This window comes from Eurosta solidaginis, chromosome 4 (genome assembly GCF_040869045.1).
Source record: "Eurosta solidaginis isolate ZX-2024a chromosome 4, ASM4086904v1, whole genome shotgun sequence".
Taxonomy (NCBI): domain Eukaryota; kingdom Metazoa; phylum Arthropoda; class Insecta; order Diptera; family Tephritidae; genus Eurosta; species Eurosta solidaginis.
The window spans coordinates 35,544,882-35,561,961 of NC_090322.1; the positions used below are offsets into that span (position 1 = coordinate 35,544,882).

At 35.4% G+C, this 17,080-nt stretch overlaps 1 protein-coding gene and 1 pseudogene across 2 annotated transcripts in view; one reads left to right on the top strand and one right to left on the bottom strand.

Moving 5' to 3' along the window:
• The window catches only part of LOC137249607 (uncharacterized), a 127,784-nt gene that overhangs the window by 96,121 nt on the left and 14,583 nt on the right, over positions 1-17,080 (top strand). The gene's annotated exons all lie outside the window — the stretch shown is intronic.
• On the bottom strand, positions 5,515-16,998 carry LOC137248459 (putative gustatory receptor 39b; annotated as a pseudogene).

Genomic DNA, 17,080 nt, shown 5'->3' on the forward strand with positions numbered 1-17,080 from the left:
CAGGATCCCGTCGGGTAATTTCGGGACTTTTACTCGATTAATACGGCATCATTTGCGAACCTTTTGCCATCATTTCTAGATGGTTATCGTGATCCGCCCGGGATCCCGTGGGGGTCATTTCGGTAATTTGTTGGGAACACATGGGGTCCCTTCCGGCATCATTTCTGGATGGTTTTCCGGGATAACTTGGGGTCCCTTCCGGATCATTTCTGGATGGTTTTCGGGATTCGTCCGGGATCCCGTCGGGGTAATTTCAGGACTCTTTCGGGATCACTTGGAGTCCCTTCCGGATCATTTCTGGATGGTTTTCGGCATTCGTCCGGGATCCCGTCGGGGTCATTTCGGGACTTTTTCGGGAACATTTGGGGTATTTTTTGGCATCATTTCTACATGGTTTTCGGAATGCGTCCGGGATCCCTTCGTGGTCATTTCGAGACTTTTTCGGTACTGATTCGGGATCATTTGGAGACCCTTTCGGCATCATTTCTGGATGGTTTTCGGGATCCTTTTGGGATCCCAGCAGGGCAATTTCGGGACTATTAGGGGATCATTTGGGGACCTTTCCGGCATCTTTTCTGGATAGTTTTCGGTATCCGTTCGGGATCCCGTCGATGTAATTTCGGGATCATTTGGGGTACCCTCCGGCATCGTTTCTAGATAGTTTTCGGGATCCCATCGGGGTCACTTCGGGACTTTTTCTCTACTGATACGGGCTCATTTGAGGACCCTTTCGGCATCATTTCTGGATAGTTTTCGGGATCCGTCCGGGTTCCCGTCAAGGTCATTTCGGGACTATTAGGGGATTATTTAAGGACCTTTCCGGCATCATTTCTGATGGTTTTCGGGATCCGTCAGGAATCCCGTCGGGGCCATTCCTGGACTTTTTCGGGACTAATACAGGATCATTTGGGGAGCCTTTCGGTATCACTTCTGGATGGTTTTCGGGATCCGTCCGGGATCCCGTCGGATATTTTTCGGGATTTTTTCTGGACTATTTTAGGATAATTTGCGGCCCCTTTAGAGATCAATTCTGGATGGTTTTCGGGATGCGTCCGGGATCCCGTCAGTGTCATTTCGTGACTTTTTCGGGACTATTTCGGAATCGTTTTCGGAACCCTCCTTGATAATTTCTGCATGATTTTCGGGATCTGTTCGGGATCCCGTCGGAGTTATTCCGGGATAATTTGGGGACCCTTTAGGGGTCATTTCGTGGCTATTTCTGTATTATTTCGGGATAATTTGGGGACCCTCTCGGCATCGTTTCTGGATGGGTTTCGGAATCCGTCCGGGATCACGTCAGGGTAATTTCGGGACTTTTTCGGGACTATTTCGGAATTATTTTCCGACCCTTCAGAGATGAATTCTGGATGGTTTTCGGGATCCGTCCGGGATCCCGTCAGTGTCATTTCGGTACTTTTTCGGGACTATTTCGGAATCATTTTGGGACCCCTCCTTGATAATTTCTGCATGATTTTCGGGATATATCCGGGATCCCGTCGGAGTTATTTCGGGACTTTTTTGGGACTATTTTGGGACCATTTCGGGATAATTTCTGAATGATTTTCGGGATTCGTCCGGGATACCGTCGGAATTATTTCTGGACTTTTCCGGGATCATTTGCGTATTCCTCCAGATTCATGGATGGTTTTCGTGATCCCGTCAGGGTCAAATGGGGACTTTTCGGGACTATTTCGAGATCATTTGGAGATTCTTCCGGCATTATTTCGGGATGTTTTTCGGGATCCATAGGGAATCCCGTCAGCGTACTTTCGGAACTCTTTCAGGGCTATAGCGGGTTCCGTCAAAAACATTTGGGGACTTTTTTGGGAGTACTTCGGGATCATTTCAGGATAGATACTTCAGGGATAATTTCTGGATGATTTTCGGAATCCCTGCAGGATCCCGTCAGGATCATTTTGTGACCCCTCCGGAATAATTTCTGGGTCATTTTCGGGATCTGGCCGGGATCCCGTCGGAGTTATTTCGGGACTTTTTCGGGAGTTTTTTCTGGATTATTCCGGGATCATTTTGGGACGCTTTCGGGATAATTTCTGTATGATTTTCGTGATCTGTCCGGGATTTCGTCGGAATTTTTTCGGGACTTTTTCCGGACTATTTCGGAATCATTTGCGGACCCTTCAGAGATCAATTCTGGATGGTTTTCGGGATCCCGTCAGGGTAATGTCAGGAATTTTTCGGGACTAATTCGGAATCATTTTGGGACCACTCCTGGTTAATTTCTGAATGTTTTTCGGAATCTGTTTGGAAATTTTAGTATCGTCTTGGGACCCTTCCGGGATCATTTTGGGTCTCTTCGCAACCGGTAGTTCAGCACACATGCCTTTTTAAATTATGAGCTTTTATGGCCGTGGATTTGCTGCTAATTATTCGTAATTAAAATTCGGTATATTTTATCTTCAATCTAACAGAGCTTTTTCGTTCTATTTTTGAGTTTTTTAAATGAATCGTGTAACGAACTCTTATAACTATAATTACACTTTTTGTAATATTTTAACCAACTAAATATCCGAAAAAGCAACACTACTTTCATCTAATAAATTCTCTTTGGTTTTAGCTAATTGTAGTTTCACTCCTTTGTACTATGAGTAGTAATTCTTTCACCCCTCTCATATCAGTTAACTTAATTTAAAAACAAAATGTTTTTTTTTTTTAATTCGAGAAAACTGTATTGTACTATTCATGAAAGCGCACCTTTCAGCTTATCTTCTAATTTAGTTCTTTTTTTTTACTAAATTACAAAAATAAAATACATTAAACAAAAATAATTTTTAAACAGATAACTTGATAAGCATGCTAACGTGAATAGCCCATATATTTCATTTTCTCCTTGCGGACGGGGCCGCGGGTAAAGGCTAGTATATTATAAATGGGAAAGTTTGGATGTTTGTCCAGACGTTTATCTTTGTGACTCAATCACGCAAGAACGGCTGGACCGATTAGGAACGGTTATAATTTAATTATTGTGTTTTTTCGTCTTTGTGAATGAATCACGCCAAAACGGCTACACGGATTTTGATGATATTTGGGACACAGACAATAGTCTACTAGCGAAATTTTTTTCGAGCATGGAAAGGGGAGTGGGGATCCCACGACCCCTTCGAACAATTACTTTTTAATAATTTTTACACGTTATAACTTTACTTATACTGGCCTTCACCAATATTACAGACTCAATGGGTCAAATAAGTCGAGGGCTTACAAAGTGAGCAGTGCCAATCCGGGATCCCGCCAGGGTCATTTCGGTACTTTTTCGGGACTATTTCGGGATCGCTTCCGGGATCATTTCTGCATAGTTTTCGGGATCCGTCCGGGATCCGGTCTGGGTTATTTTGGGACATTTCGGGACTATTCCGGGATAATTAAGGGACCAATTCGCGATCATTTGGGGACCCTTCCGGCATCATTTCTGGATGGATTTCGGGATCATTTGCGTACCCTTGAGAGATAAATTCTTGATGGTTTCCGGGATCACTACGGGACTTTTTAGGAGTCATTTTGGGTCCCTTCCGTAATCATTAATGGATGGTTCTCGGGATCCGTCCGGGATCCCGTCGGGGTCATTTGGGGATCATTTGGGGACCCTTTCGGCATCATTTCTGGATGGTTTTCGGGATCCGTCCGGGATCCCGTCAGGGTAATTCCGGAACTATTAGGGGATCATTTGAGGACCTTTCCTGCATCATTTAATGATAGCTTTCGGGATCCGTCCGGGATCGCGACGGGGTACCTACCGGCATCATTTGTGGATTGTTTTCGGTATCCGTTCGGGATCCCCTCGGGGTCATTTCGAGACTTTTTCGGGATCATTTGGGTTCCCTTCCGGCTTCATTTCTGGATGGTTTTCGGGATCCCGTCGGGGTCATTTCAAGACTTTTTCGGGATCATTTGGGGTACCTTCCGGCATCATTTCTAGATGGTTTTCTGGATCTGACCGTTATCCCGTCGGGTCATTTCGAGACTTTTTCGCCACTAATACGGGATCTTTTGGGGACACATTCGCCATCATTTCTGGATGGTTTTCGGGATCCGTCCGGTATCCCGTCAGGATCATTTCAGCATTATTTGGGGATCATTTGGGAACCTTTCCGGCATAATTTCTGGATAGTTTCCGGGATCCGTTGGGTATCCCTTCAGGGTCATTTCGGGACTATTAAGGGATCATTTGAGGACCTTTCCGGCATCATTGGGGTACCTTCCGGCATCGTTTCTAGATGGTTTTCTGGATCTGACCGGGATCCCGTCGGGTCATTTCGAAACTTTTTCGCCACTAATACGGGATCAATTGGGGACACTTTCGCTATCATTTCTGGATGGTTTTCCGGATCCCTTTCGTTTCTCGTCAGGGTCATTTCGGCACTATTTGGGCATCATATGGGAACCTTTCCAGCATCATTTCTGGATAGTTTCCGGGATCCGTCAAGGATCCCTTCAGGGTCATATCGGGACTATTAAGGGATCTTTTGAGGACCTTTCCGGCATCATTTCTGGATAGTTTTCGGAATCAGTCCGGGATCCCGTCGGGGTCATTTCGGGACTTTTTCGGGAACATTTGGGGTGCCTTCCGTCATCATTTCCGTCGGGGGCATTTCGGGACTTTTCTCGACTAATACGGGATCATTTGAGGACCTTTCCGGCATCAGTTCTGAATAGTTTTCGGGATCCGTAAGGGATCCCGTCGGGGTCATTTCAGGACTCTTTCGGGATCATTTGGGTCCCTTCCGGCATCATTTCCGCATGGTTTTCGGGATCCTTAAGGGATCCCGTCGGGGTCATATCGGAACTATTTCGGGATCATTTGGTGTACCTTCCGGCATCATTTCTAGATGGTTTTCGGGATCCGTCCGGAATCCCGTTGGTGTCATTTCGGCACTTTTTCTCAACTGATACGGGATCATTTGGGGACCCTTTCGGCATCATTTCTGGATTGTTTTCGGGATCTGTCCGGATCCCGTTTGAGATCCCGTCAGGAACATTTCGGGACTTCTTAGGGACTATTTCAGGATCATTTATGGATGGTTTTCGGGATCCCGTCGGGGTCATTTCTTGAGTTTTTCGGAGCTAATACGGGATCATTTGGGGACCCTTCCCGTATCACTTCTGGATGGATTTCGGGATCTATACGGGAACCCATCAGGGTAATTTCGGAACTTTTTCGGGATTATTTCGGGATCCCTTCAGGGATCATTTCTGTGTTGTTCTCTGGATAAGTCTATAATCGTGTCGTTGTCATTTCGGGTTTTATTGGGACTATTTCGGGTACTTTTGGAGACCCTTCCGGGGCGTTTCTGGATGCTTTTCGGGATCCGTCCGCGATAGCGTCGAGGTAATTTCGTGGCTTTTCTGGATAATTTCGGGATCATTGGGGGATCCTATCAGGTTATCAGCTCATTTAGTTCTTTTTTTTCTCAATTACAAAAATAAAATGCATTACACAGAAACAAATTTTTAAGCAGATAACTTGATAAACAGGCTAACGTGAATAGCCCATATATTTCATTTTCTCTTTGCGGACGGGCCGCGGGTAAAAGCTAGTAAATAACATAAATGTAAAATTATAATGATGAGTGGTGCTATCACAGCTACTCCTGCAATATTATAATAACGTCGTCCAATATAAATTTGCGCTCGTATCAAATAAGTAAGAAGTAACTGTGCAAAATAGCGACCAACCAGCAAAGCTATTCAATAAAACGAAAGCACGATGTAGCAGCGCATAAATATCTTTCACAGCAAACAAACATTCGAGAGAATCCAACCTTTCATAGTTCACATCCAACATACGCTGTTGCGGCGCCCTACGATATACTTCAATTTGACGCATTTTCACGCATAAACACTCGAGATAGTGACGCAAAATACGTACATAAATAAGCACTTGTACGATGCGTATACGCAGAGTAAGAATAGACCAAAGCCCATGCAAAAAATAGCCTGTATAATTCAACCATACTGAGGTGATTACATAGAGTAAGTGCGGTATAATTGCAATGACAATGTGAGAAATTATATGAAAACGAAAACACTTTAACAGCGTCATCTGTTGTACGTTCAAATTTAAACGCAACTTCAAAGACACTTCAATTTCGTCGAGTAACGTTAGAAAGTTTTCATGTTCCGTTTGTTTGTGCATAGCTTCGTATATAATAATAAAATTCGTGCCAACTTGACATGTAAATATGATAGTGGATGCTATCCACGTAAGCATGAGTCCTGGTATAAGATTACGCCAGTGAAGTCCATGAATATAGATGGCGCAGAGAACGCAGATCAAAAGGTAGATATCAATTTTTGCTTGAAGAACTTAAAGATACAATTATCTGTGCTTCTAAACCAAGCATTGCCGTTTTGGTGCATTCGGAACTGGTCGCTACTGCCTGAGAAAGGTCTTAGTTGGTTTTTTACTTTTTTGTTTGTGTCTACGTAAACTCCAAAAAATATGCAATACTGTAACCCTATCCATCGTGTCGTTGATAAATGAAACTAATGGACTTATCACACTTTTTCTCGAGTTTTCATTGGAAAATGAAAATAATTTTTAAATTGGAAAATAAAATTTCTTGACAGACATATTGGTGATTTGATGTTATCTCTAATGTGCGGGTTCTTCAGAGAGTGGGTGAGTTGGCTGCTGAGATCTCGAATTTAAAGAGCAGCTTCAGCAGTTTGCAGTCCAGAGTACAGGCAGCGGAAAGTGAATGCAGTCAGCTTCGATCTGATGTCAACTCATTAAAGGCTCAGTTGAATTAATGCCAAAACAAAGCCGTGCTATCTGATGTGCTGGTAAGTGGAGTCCCCCAAACACCAAACGAAGATATAGGCGAAGTCTTCACAAAAATATGTAACCCGGTTCAGTTGACCGCGCCTTCAATACGCTCTGCATTTCGCATTCAAAAGACCAAGAACAAAAACGGTAGCTCTCCCATCATAATAAAACTGAATTCACCCACTGACCGCTCCTTGCTTTTAAGAGCAATTTCAAATTTTTTAAAATTAAATAAAAGATCTATGACTCTCAGTGATATTGGGCGCAACGAAAATGGAAAGATCTTTGTGCATGAGTGCCTAACTAAGAACAATCGCGAAACACTGCAGCATGGACTGCAACTAAAATAAGTAAGAACGGGACTGTCTTCGACTGTGCCGAAGACTTCATACCTTTCACGAATGGGGCTGAACAATAATCTTATCCCGTTCTTAATCTCCGAATAATCGGATGTATAAGATAAGAAATATATAATGAACAGATCTACATACCTTAACGATTTTTAAGATAAATATAAAATAAAAAAGAGGTAGGTACTTTGTGTGAGGATGCAAAGTTTCAGGTTTTTTGTGGTCTGCGTGTAAAAACTATGACTACGAATCACGTATTTCAACAATATATGACGTAAACGTAACTATTTGATGAAATTTGATGAATTTTGAAGCTTCTAGCCGTAAAAAGGGGGTAAAAATTAGAGTTTATATGGGGTATATAATATATATACCACCGATCTCTATGATTTTTTCAGACAACAATATATGCTATTATAGTGTTAACTACTTTGTACTCTTTACTTTAATTTTTAAAATAATTTTAATTGAGTTTTCGTGTTAACTTAAAATTTTGAATAACTTCAAAAAAAAGAAAATTCTAATTAGTTGGAAAATATCTAAACTCAAAAATAAACAAAAATAATATTTTATACTTCAAATAAATAACATAATATTTTTAAAAAATAAATATTTAAATATTTGGTTAACCACCAAATATATTGGCGATCTTACCAACGATCCTGCAATCGAATCAATTAAACCCCAATAAGTTCAAGAACGATATAATTTTCGTTTGACAAAAGTGGTGTAGTACTTCCGCGCAACCAATTTTTCTCATCTAGCTGAAAGTAGCTACCAACAGAAGCTCATGCGAAGTTTCAACCGTCTTCAACCGTCATCTTGCCAATATTAAATGCAAAACTTAAAATATAAAAGACACGTGTGGTTCAAGTTATCATGAATTGTTTAACGCAACTTAAAAATATATGAAGAAAAATGAAAACAATCCAGTGTAACTCGTAAACTAGAACATTTTATGCAATACACAAAATTGCTTTGTAACCAAACAACCAGTTATTTATGTACATACAACATTTTTAAGTGCACGAACTGATTTGCGATTTGCGAAAGCAAAAAAAATGTTAAAGTAATGAAATTTTTTACAATTTGTGCATTCTACATGTATGAAAGCTATTTGCTCATCAGAGAAATCGATATACATAACTCAATAGACCTTCTAGTCACCAGACTGACCAGACTTCCAACTACAATCAAAACGAAAATATTTATCAACAATCAAAATTTCTCGAATAACGTAAATGCCATTGCCAATCATCAATCAACTACTTATTAATTTTAATATTTTTTTATTAAATTTAATTTTATGTAAGTACAATTTTTATTCTAATATTAAATTTAAAATTTTTCAATTATAATTTAAATTAAAATTTTAAACCTTTTAACTTTCAAATTTATTTTAAGATTATTTTTATATTTTAACATTTATTTAAATTTACTTATTTTTTATATAAAATTAAATATTTTATTTAAATTGTTAACTCCCTTTCCAAAAAAAATCTTAAATATTTCCTAATTTTCAAATTTTTCATTTTATTTTATTTTATTTTTTTTTTTTTTCATATGGTTCTACGTTCACCAATACGAACTCGTAAATTTACAAATGCAGAAAATCAAAATATCAACCATACAAATAACATCATGACTCACAATACAACTCAAAATTCTAACATTAATACAACACAAAACAACATCTCTAATACAACACAAAATACTTCAACACAAGATAACTTTACAAATTTTCCTTCTACTAAATCTATTAAATTACCACAATTTTGGCAAGATTGTCCTGATGCCTGGTTTTTGCTTGTTGAAGGACAATTTGAAATTAACAATATCAATGATGATAATTTAAAATTTCAAAATGTTCTAATTACTCTTCAACGAGATACTATATCTAAAATTTTAGATGTTATTAACCCTCCTCCTCTTTTTAATAAATATGATACAATCAAAAAAATTCTATGTAGAAGATTTTCTCTTAACGAAGAAAAACGATTAGAACAATTATTTTCAAAAACTGAACTTGGTGATCGTTCACCATCTGAATTATTCAGATTTATGAAATCACTTATAGGTACTGACTCCATTGTAAGTCAAGAATTACTTTTCAAATTATGGATTCATAAATTACCACAAGAAATACAAATCCATTTAACTTCTAGTAACAATCAAAATAAAGATGAAGTAATTATTTTAGCTGACAAACTTTTTGATTTAATCAACAAACGTCATTCTTCCAAATCTCCTGTAGTCTCAAGTATAAATAATAATATTTTAGAACAATGCGTTAAAAATTTAACTGAATTAACCACGGCTATTTTTCAAAATTTAAATAAAATTTCTAATGATATTAATCAATTACAAATCCGTTCAAGATCTAAAGATAGAAATAGATTTAAATCTCGAAATTTTTCAAAATCAAGAAATTTTTCAAACAATCGTAATTTTACTTCACAAACAAATATTTGTTGGTATCACAAAAAATTTAAGAATAACGCTCTTAAATGTATACCCCCATGCAATTTTAATCAAAATCACAATTCAAATTCCGAACAAAATTTAAACTGAAACGATCCATTATGACGGTGACGGATAATGGAACTATTATTAAACCTACTCGTCGCCTATTCATATTTGATAAATTCAATAAACTTAATTTTCTTATCGATACCGGTGCAGTTGTATCAGTTATTCCTTTTTCTAAATTTAAAATTTATAAAAGAAATTCGGATCTTACTTTGACTGCAGCAAACGGTTCTTCAATTGAAACTTTCGGTACAAAACTACTTAAAATTGATTTAGGTTTAAGAAGAGATTTTGAATTTCCATTCATTATTGCGAATATTGATACACCAATTTTAGGAGCAAACTTTTTAGAAAAATTCGGAATTATTGTCAATATTAAAAATAAAGAAATAATGGATTCTACTACAAAAATTAAAGTTACTGGCTCTTCTGGATTTTCTGATATTTTCTCACTAAAAATTCCTATTGTCGAAAATAAGTTTTCAAAATTATTTAATGAATTTCCGTCTATTACCTGTGAACCAGATTATACTAAAAAAGTTAAACACCATACGGTTCACAGGATAGAAACAAAAGGTATTTTACCATTTTCGAAACCCAGACGTCTTGATCCAATCAAACTTAAAATTGCTAAAGCTGAATTTGAATTTTTAGTTAAAACGGGTATATGCAGACCCTCAAATTCTCCTATTGCATCTCCACTTCATCTCGTTCCTAAAAAAGAACCAAATGATTGGAGACCTTGCGGAGACTATCGAAGACTTAATTTTATTACTACACCAGATCGGTATCCTTTACCACATATTCACGATTTAACAATTGATTTAAAAAACAAACAATTTTTTTCCAAAATTGATCTTGTGCGTGCTTACCACCAAATTCCAATGGCAGAAGAAGACATTCATAAAACTGCAATAACTACCCCTTTTGGAATGTTTGAATTCGTAAGAATGCCTTTCGGTTTACGAAACAGTGCTCAAACTTTCCAACGCTTTATTAATGAAGTATTTTCTGATTTCGATTTTGTATTTACATACATTGATGACATTCTTATTGCCAGTGATAATGAAGATCAACATATAAATCATTTAAAATCAGTTTTCAAAAGACTTGAAGAATATAATTTAAATATCAAACCTTCAAAATGTACTCTCGGTGTAAATAAATTAAATTTTTTAAGTTACGAAATTTCAGGCGAAGGTATTAAACCATCTTTAGATAGAATTGAAATCATAAAAAATTTTGAAAAACCAATTTCTATAAATAAATTACAAAAATTTTTAGGTATGATAAATTACTATCACAGATATATTAAAATGTTAGCAACAGAACTTAGTCCTCTGCATGAAATGTTAACACATGCAATTAAAAACAAACTCAAACAATTAAATTGGACAAATGAAACCACAACAGCTTTCGAAAATGTTAAAAAACTTTTTGCTAAAAATACTTTACTTACACATTTCGACAAAAATGGTATTTTATCATTAGCAGTAGATGCATCAAATGTTGCTATTGGAGCAGTTCTTCAACAAACTAGCAATAATATACTAGAACCCTTAGCTTATTTTTCAAGAAAATTAACTACAACAGAAACTAAATATTCAACATTTGATCGTGAACTTTTAGCAATTTATAATTCAATTAAACATTTTAAACATTTTCTTGAAGGTAGAACTTTTACAATTTATACTGATCATAAACCTTTAATTCATGTTCTAAATTCTAAAGTAGATAGATCTCCTCGTCAACTACGTCATCTTGAATATATTGCTCAATTTACAAATGATATTCAATATATACGTGGAAAAGACAACATAGTTGCCGACACACTTTCCCGTATTCCAGAAATAAATGCAATTTCAACTCAAGATATAAATTTAGAAACTTTATATAAAGAACAGCAAACTGATACATTTTTACAAAAAACCATTTCTGATCAAAATTCTAAAAATAATTTAAAAGAAATTCATATTCCAGTTATTAATTTAAATATATGGTGTGATGTTTCTCTACAACCTTTTCGACCTTATGTTCCACATTCTATGAGAAGAATTATATTTGACAAAATTCACTCATTATCTCATCCAAGTATAAGAACAACTAGAAAATTAATTCAAAATAAATATTATTGGCCTAACATGCGTAAAGAAATTAACGATTGGACTTCATCTTGCATCAATTGTCAAAAATCTAAAATTTCAAGACATACTAAATCTCCTATCCAAAAAATTCAAATACCATCAGGCCGTTTTGAACATATTCATATGGATATTGTTGGACCTCTTCCAGTTTCAAATGAAAATTCTTATATTTTAACAATTATTGATAGATTTTCACGTTGGCCTGAAGCTTATCCACTTAAAGATATTTCAACAAATACTATAGTAAAAACTTTTATTCATAATTATATACCACGATTTGGTATACCATTGAATATTACAGTAGATCAAGGTTCACAATTCACCTCAAAATTTTTTACGGAATTAACTAAACTTTTAGGTTCTCATAAAATTCATACATCTCCTTACCATCCCCAAGCAAATGGCATGATAGAGAGATTTCATCGAACTTTAAAAGCAGCAATTATAGCATCAAACGACTCGGTTCATTGGTCTGACATTTTACCATTCATTCTACTTGGTTTACGAACTTCTATTAAAGAATATTTAAAATGTTCATCTGCTGAACTTGTTTATGGCCAAACACTTAGAATACCTGGTGAATTAATTATTTCAAATAGTAATAAAGAACATGATTTTTCTAATGACGCTCTTCATAAAATAAGAGAATATTTTTCGCTTGTTCGTTCTAAAGTGTTTCATCATAATAAAGAAAATTTTTTCGTTCCTAAACAATTAGAAAATTGTGAGTATGTTTTTGTTAAAGTTCTTCGTAAATCTAATTTAGAATCACCTTATGAAGGACCTTTTAAAGTTATCTCTAAGAAAAATAAAACATTTACAATTCAATACAAAAATACTATTAAAAATATTTCAATTGATTTACTTAAACCAGCAAACATACTTATTAACACTAATTTAAATACAAATACATTAAACAACAAAAAACAAAAAAAGGTTACTTTTAATATTAATTAATAATTTGTTTGTTTCAAATTTTCTTGGAGGGGGAGTAAATATAGTGTTAACTACTTTGTACTCTTTACTTTAATTTTTAAAATAATTTTAATTGAGTTTTCGTGTTAACTTAAAATTTTGAATAACTTCAAAAAAAAGAAAATTCTAATTAGTTGGAAAATATCTAAACTCAAAAATAAACAAAAATAATATTTTATACTTCAAATAAATAACATAATATTTTTAAAAAATAAATATTTAAATATTTGGTTAACCACCAAAGCTATATACGTAAGCATATAGTGAAATTTGAAGCTTCTAGCTGTTAAAATGGGGAGGAAATTGCGCAAAGTTTCTTATCTGAACAATCGGTTGTATGGGATATATACTATATATACCACCGATCTCAATGATTTTTTCAGACAACAATATATGCTATACACGTAAGCATTTGGTGAAATTTGAAGCTTCTAGCTGTTAAAATGGGGAGGAAATTGCGCAAAGTTTCTTATCTGAACAATCGGTTGTATGGGATATATACTATATATACCACCGGTATCTATGATTTTCTCAGACAACAATATATGCTATACACGTAAGCATTTGGTGAAATTTGAACATATCTAAACGATTTTTAAGATAAATATAAAATAAAAATTAGGTAGGTAATCTGTGTGAGGATGCAAAGCTTCACGGTTTTTGTGGTCTGCATGTAAAAACTATGAATACGAATCAGGTATTTCAAAAATATATGACGTAAACGTAACTATTTGATGAAATTTGATGAATTTTGAAGCTTCTAGCCGTAAAAAAGGGGTCAAAATGACAGTTTATATGAAATATATAATATATATACCACCGATCTCAATGATTTTTTCAGACATCAATATATGCTATACACGTAAGAATTTGGTGAAATTTGAAGCTTCTAGCTGTTAAAATGGGGCCGAAATCGTAAAAAAAATATATATATACTATATATATATACTATATATACCATCATATATATATTATATATATCACCGATCGCTATGATTTTTTGACACAACAATACATACTATATACGTAAGCAATCGGTGAAATTTGAAGCTTATAACTGTTAAAATGGGGTAGAAATTGCGAAAAGTTTCTTATCTGAACAATCGGTTGTATGAGATATATACTATATATACAACCGATCTCTATGATTTTTTCAGACAACAATATATGCTATATACGTAAGCAATCAGTGAAATTTGAAGCTTATAGCTGTTAAAATGGGGTAGAAATTGCGAAAAGTTTCTTATCTGAACAATCGGTTGTATGAGATATATACTATATATACAACCGATCTCTATGATTTTTTCGGACAACAATATATGCTATATACGTAAGCAATCGGTGAAATTTGAAGCTTATAGCTGTTAAAATGGGGTAGAAATTGCGAAAAGTTTCTTATCTGAACAATCGGTTGTATGAGATATATACTATATATACAACCGATCTCTATGATTTTTTCAGACAACAATATATGCTATATACGTCAATATTCGGTGAAATTTGAAGCTTCTAGCTGTTAAAATGGGGCTTAAATTTGCGAAAATATATATATATAATTAAAAATAAATATAAGGCGCGATAACCTCCGAAGAGATCTAAGGCCGAGCTTCTCTTCCAATTTGCGTCGTGCTCCTCTTGATTTTCCCTACAAATTGGCCGGACGGGACCTACATGTTTTATGCCGACTCCGAACGGCATCTGCAAGGCAGATGAGTTTTCACTGAGAGCTTTTCATGGCAGAAATACACCCGGAGCGCTTGCCAAACACTGCCGAGGGGCGACCCCGCTTAGAAAAATTTTCTTCTAATTGAAAACCTTATTTCTAAAATTTTGATGTTGCTTTGCCCGGGAGTTGAACCCGAGGCATACAGTGTGACAGGCGGAGCACGCTACCATCATAACACCATATATATACTATATATACCACCGATCTTTATGATTTTTTCAGACAACAATATATGCTATATACGTAAGCATTCGTTGAAATTTGAAGCCTCTAGCTCTTAAAATAGGGCAGTAATTACGAAAAGTTCCTTATCTGAACAATCGGTTGTGGGGGATATATACTATATATACGACCGATCTCATAAATTTTTTCAGGCAACAATATGTGCAATATACGAAAGTATATGGTGAAGTTTGAAACTTCAATCTGTTAAATTGGGTAAGATATTACAAAAATTCTCTTTTTCTGAAAAATCGGTTGTATGGAGGATATATGCTATAGTGGTCCGATCCGGTCGGTTCCGACAAATGTCTAATCGGACACCCAAATACACCCGCTCACCAAATTTTATCAAGATATCTCAAAAATTGAGGGACTAGTTTGCATACAAACAGACAGACGGACAGACGGACATGGCTAAATCAACTCAGCTCTTCAACCTGATTATTTCGGTATACTTAATGGTGGGTCTATCTATTTTCCTTTAAGGACTAACAATTTTCGGTTTCGTGACGAAATTAATATACCATTTCATTTTCATGAAAGGTATAAAAACAGAGAAAACTTACTTCTGTTTTCTCTATACGTGGAGATGTATATGTGCGTACACGTCAACAAGGTGAAGCAGAGAAAACCAGTGACAAAGAGAGCGCTGATCGAATTGCTGTAAGCGAGCAATGACAACAACAATGCATATTATATACTATATATACCATTATATATATATTATATATATCACCGATCGCTATGATTTTTTGACACAACAATACATACTATATACGTAAGCAATCGGTGAAATATGAAGCTTATAACTGTTAAAATGGGGTAGAAATTGCGAAAAGTTTCTTATCTGAACAATCGGTTGTATGAGATATATACTATATATACAACCGATCTCTATGATTTTTTCAGACAACAATATATGCTATATACGTAAGCAATCAGTGAAATTTGAAGCTTATAGCTGTTAAAATGGGGTAGAAATTGCGAAAAGTTTCTTATCTGAACAATCGGTTGTATGAGATATATACTATATATACAACCGATCTCTACGATTTTTTCGGACAACAGTATATGCTATATACGTGAGCAATCGGTGAAATTTTAAGCTTATAGCTGTTAAAATGGGGTAGAAATTGCGAAAAGTTTCTTATCTGAACAATCGGTTGTATGAGATATATACTATATATACAACCGATCTCTATGATTTTTTCAGACAACAATATATGCTATATACGTCAATATTCGGTGAAATTTGTAGCTTCTAGCTGTTAAAATGGGGCTTAAATTTGCGAAAATATATATATATATATACTATATATAACACCATATATATACTATATATACCACCGATCTTTATGATTTTTTCAGACAACAATATATGCTATATACGTAAGCATTCGTTGAAATTTGAAGCCTCTAGCTCTTAAAATAGGGCAGTAATTACGAAAAGTTCCTTATCTGAACAATCGGTTGTGGGGGATATATACTATATATACGACCGATCTCATAAATTGTTTCAGGCAACAATATGTGCAATATACGAAAGTATATGGTGAAGTTTGAAACTTCAATCTGTTAAATTGGGTAAGATATTACAAAAATTCTCTTTTTCTGAAAAATCGGTTGTATGGAGGATATATGCAATAGTGGTCCGATCCGGTCGGTTCCGACAAATGTCTAATCGGACACCCAAATACACCCGCTCACCAAATTTTATCAAGATATCTAAAAAATTGAGGGACTAGTTTGCATACAAACAGACAGACGGACAGACGGACATGGCTAAATCAACTCAGCTCTTCAACCTGATTATTTCGTTATTCTTAATGGTGGGTCTATCTATTTTCCTTTAAGGACTTACAATTTTCGGTTTCGTGACGAAATTAATATACCATTTCATTTTCATGAAAGGTATAAAAACAGAGAAAACTTACTTCTGTTTTCTCTATACGTGGAGATGTATATGTGCGTACACGTCAACAAGGTGAAGCAGAGAAAATCAGTGACAAAGAGAGCGCTGATCGAATTGATGTAAGCGAGCAATGACAACAACAATGCATACTTATATTTGCAATGCAATGCTTTATGTGTTATTAATTTTTAGTTTATTTCCATTCTATATTGTTCTTTTCTTTTTTCTACTTTCCCCCTCTTACTGCTTTGTTGATCTCCTTTTGCTTCGTTGCTATGAGTTTGGTTAACTTGACCAATAATTGCACTGACAGTGGACATGTGCGATGCATTTTGAGTCAAATTTGTAAAAGTCATAACAGATTAAATAAGTGTCACTTAAATGTGCGGAGTCTTACGACTCAGAAACTTGATTACCTCTCGTATTTATTTGCCGATA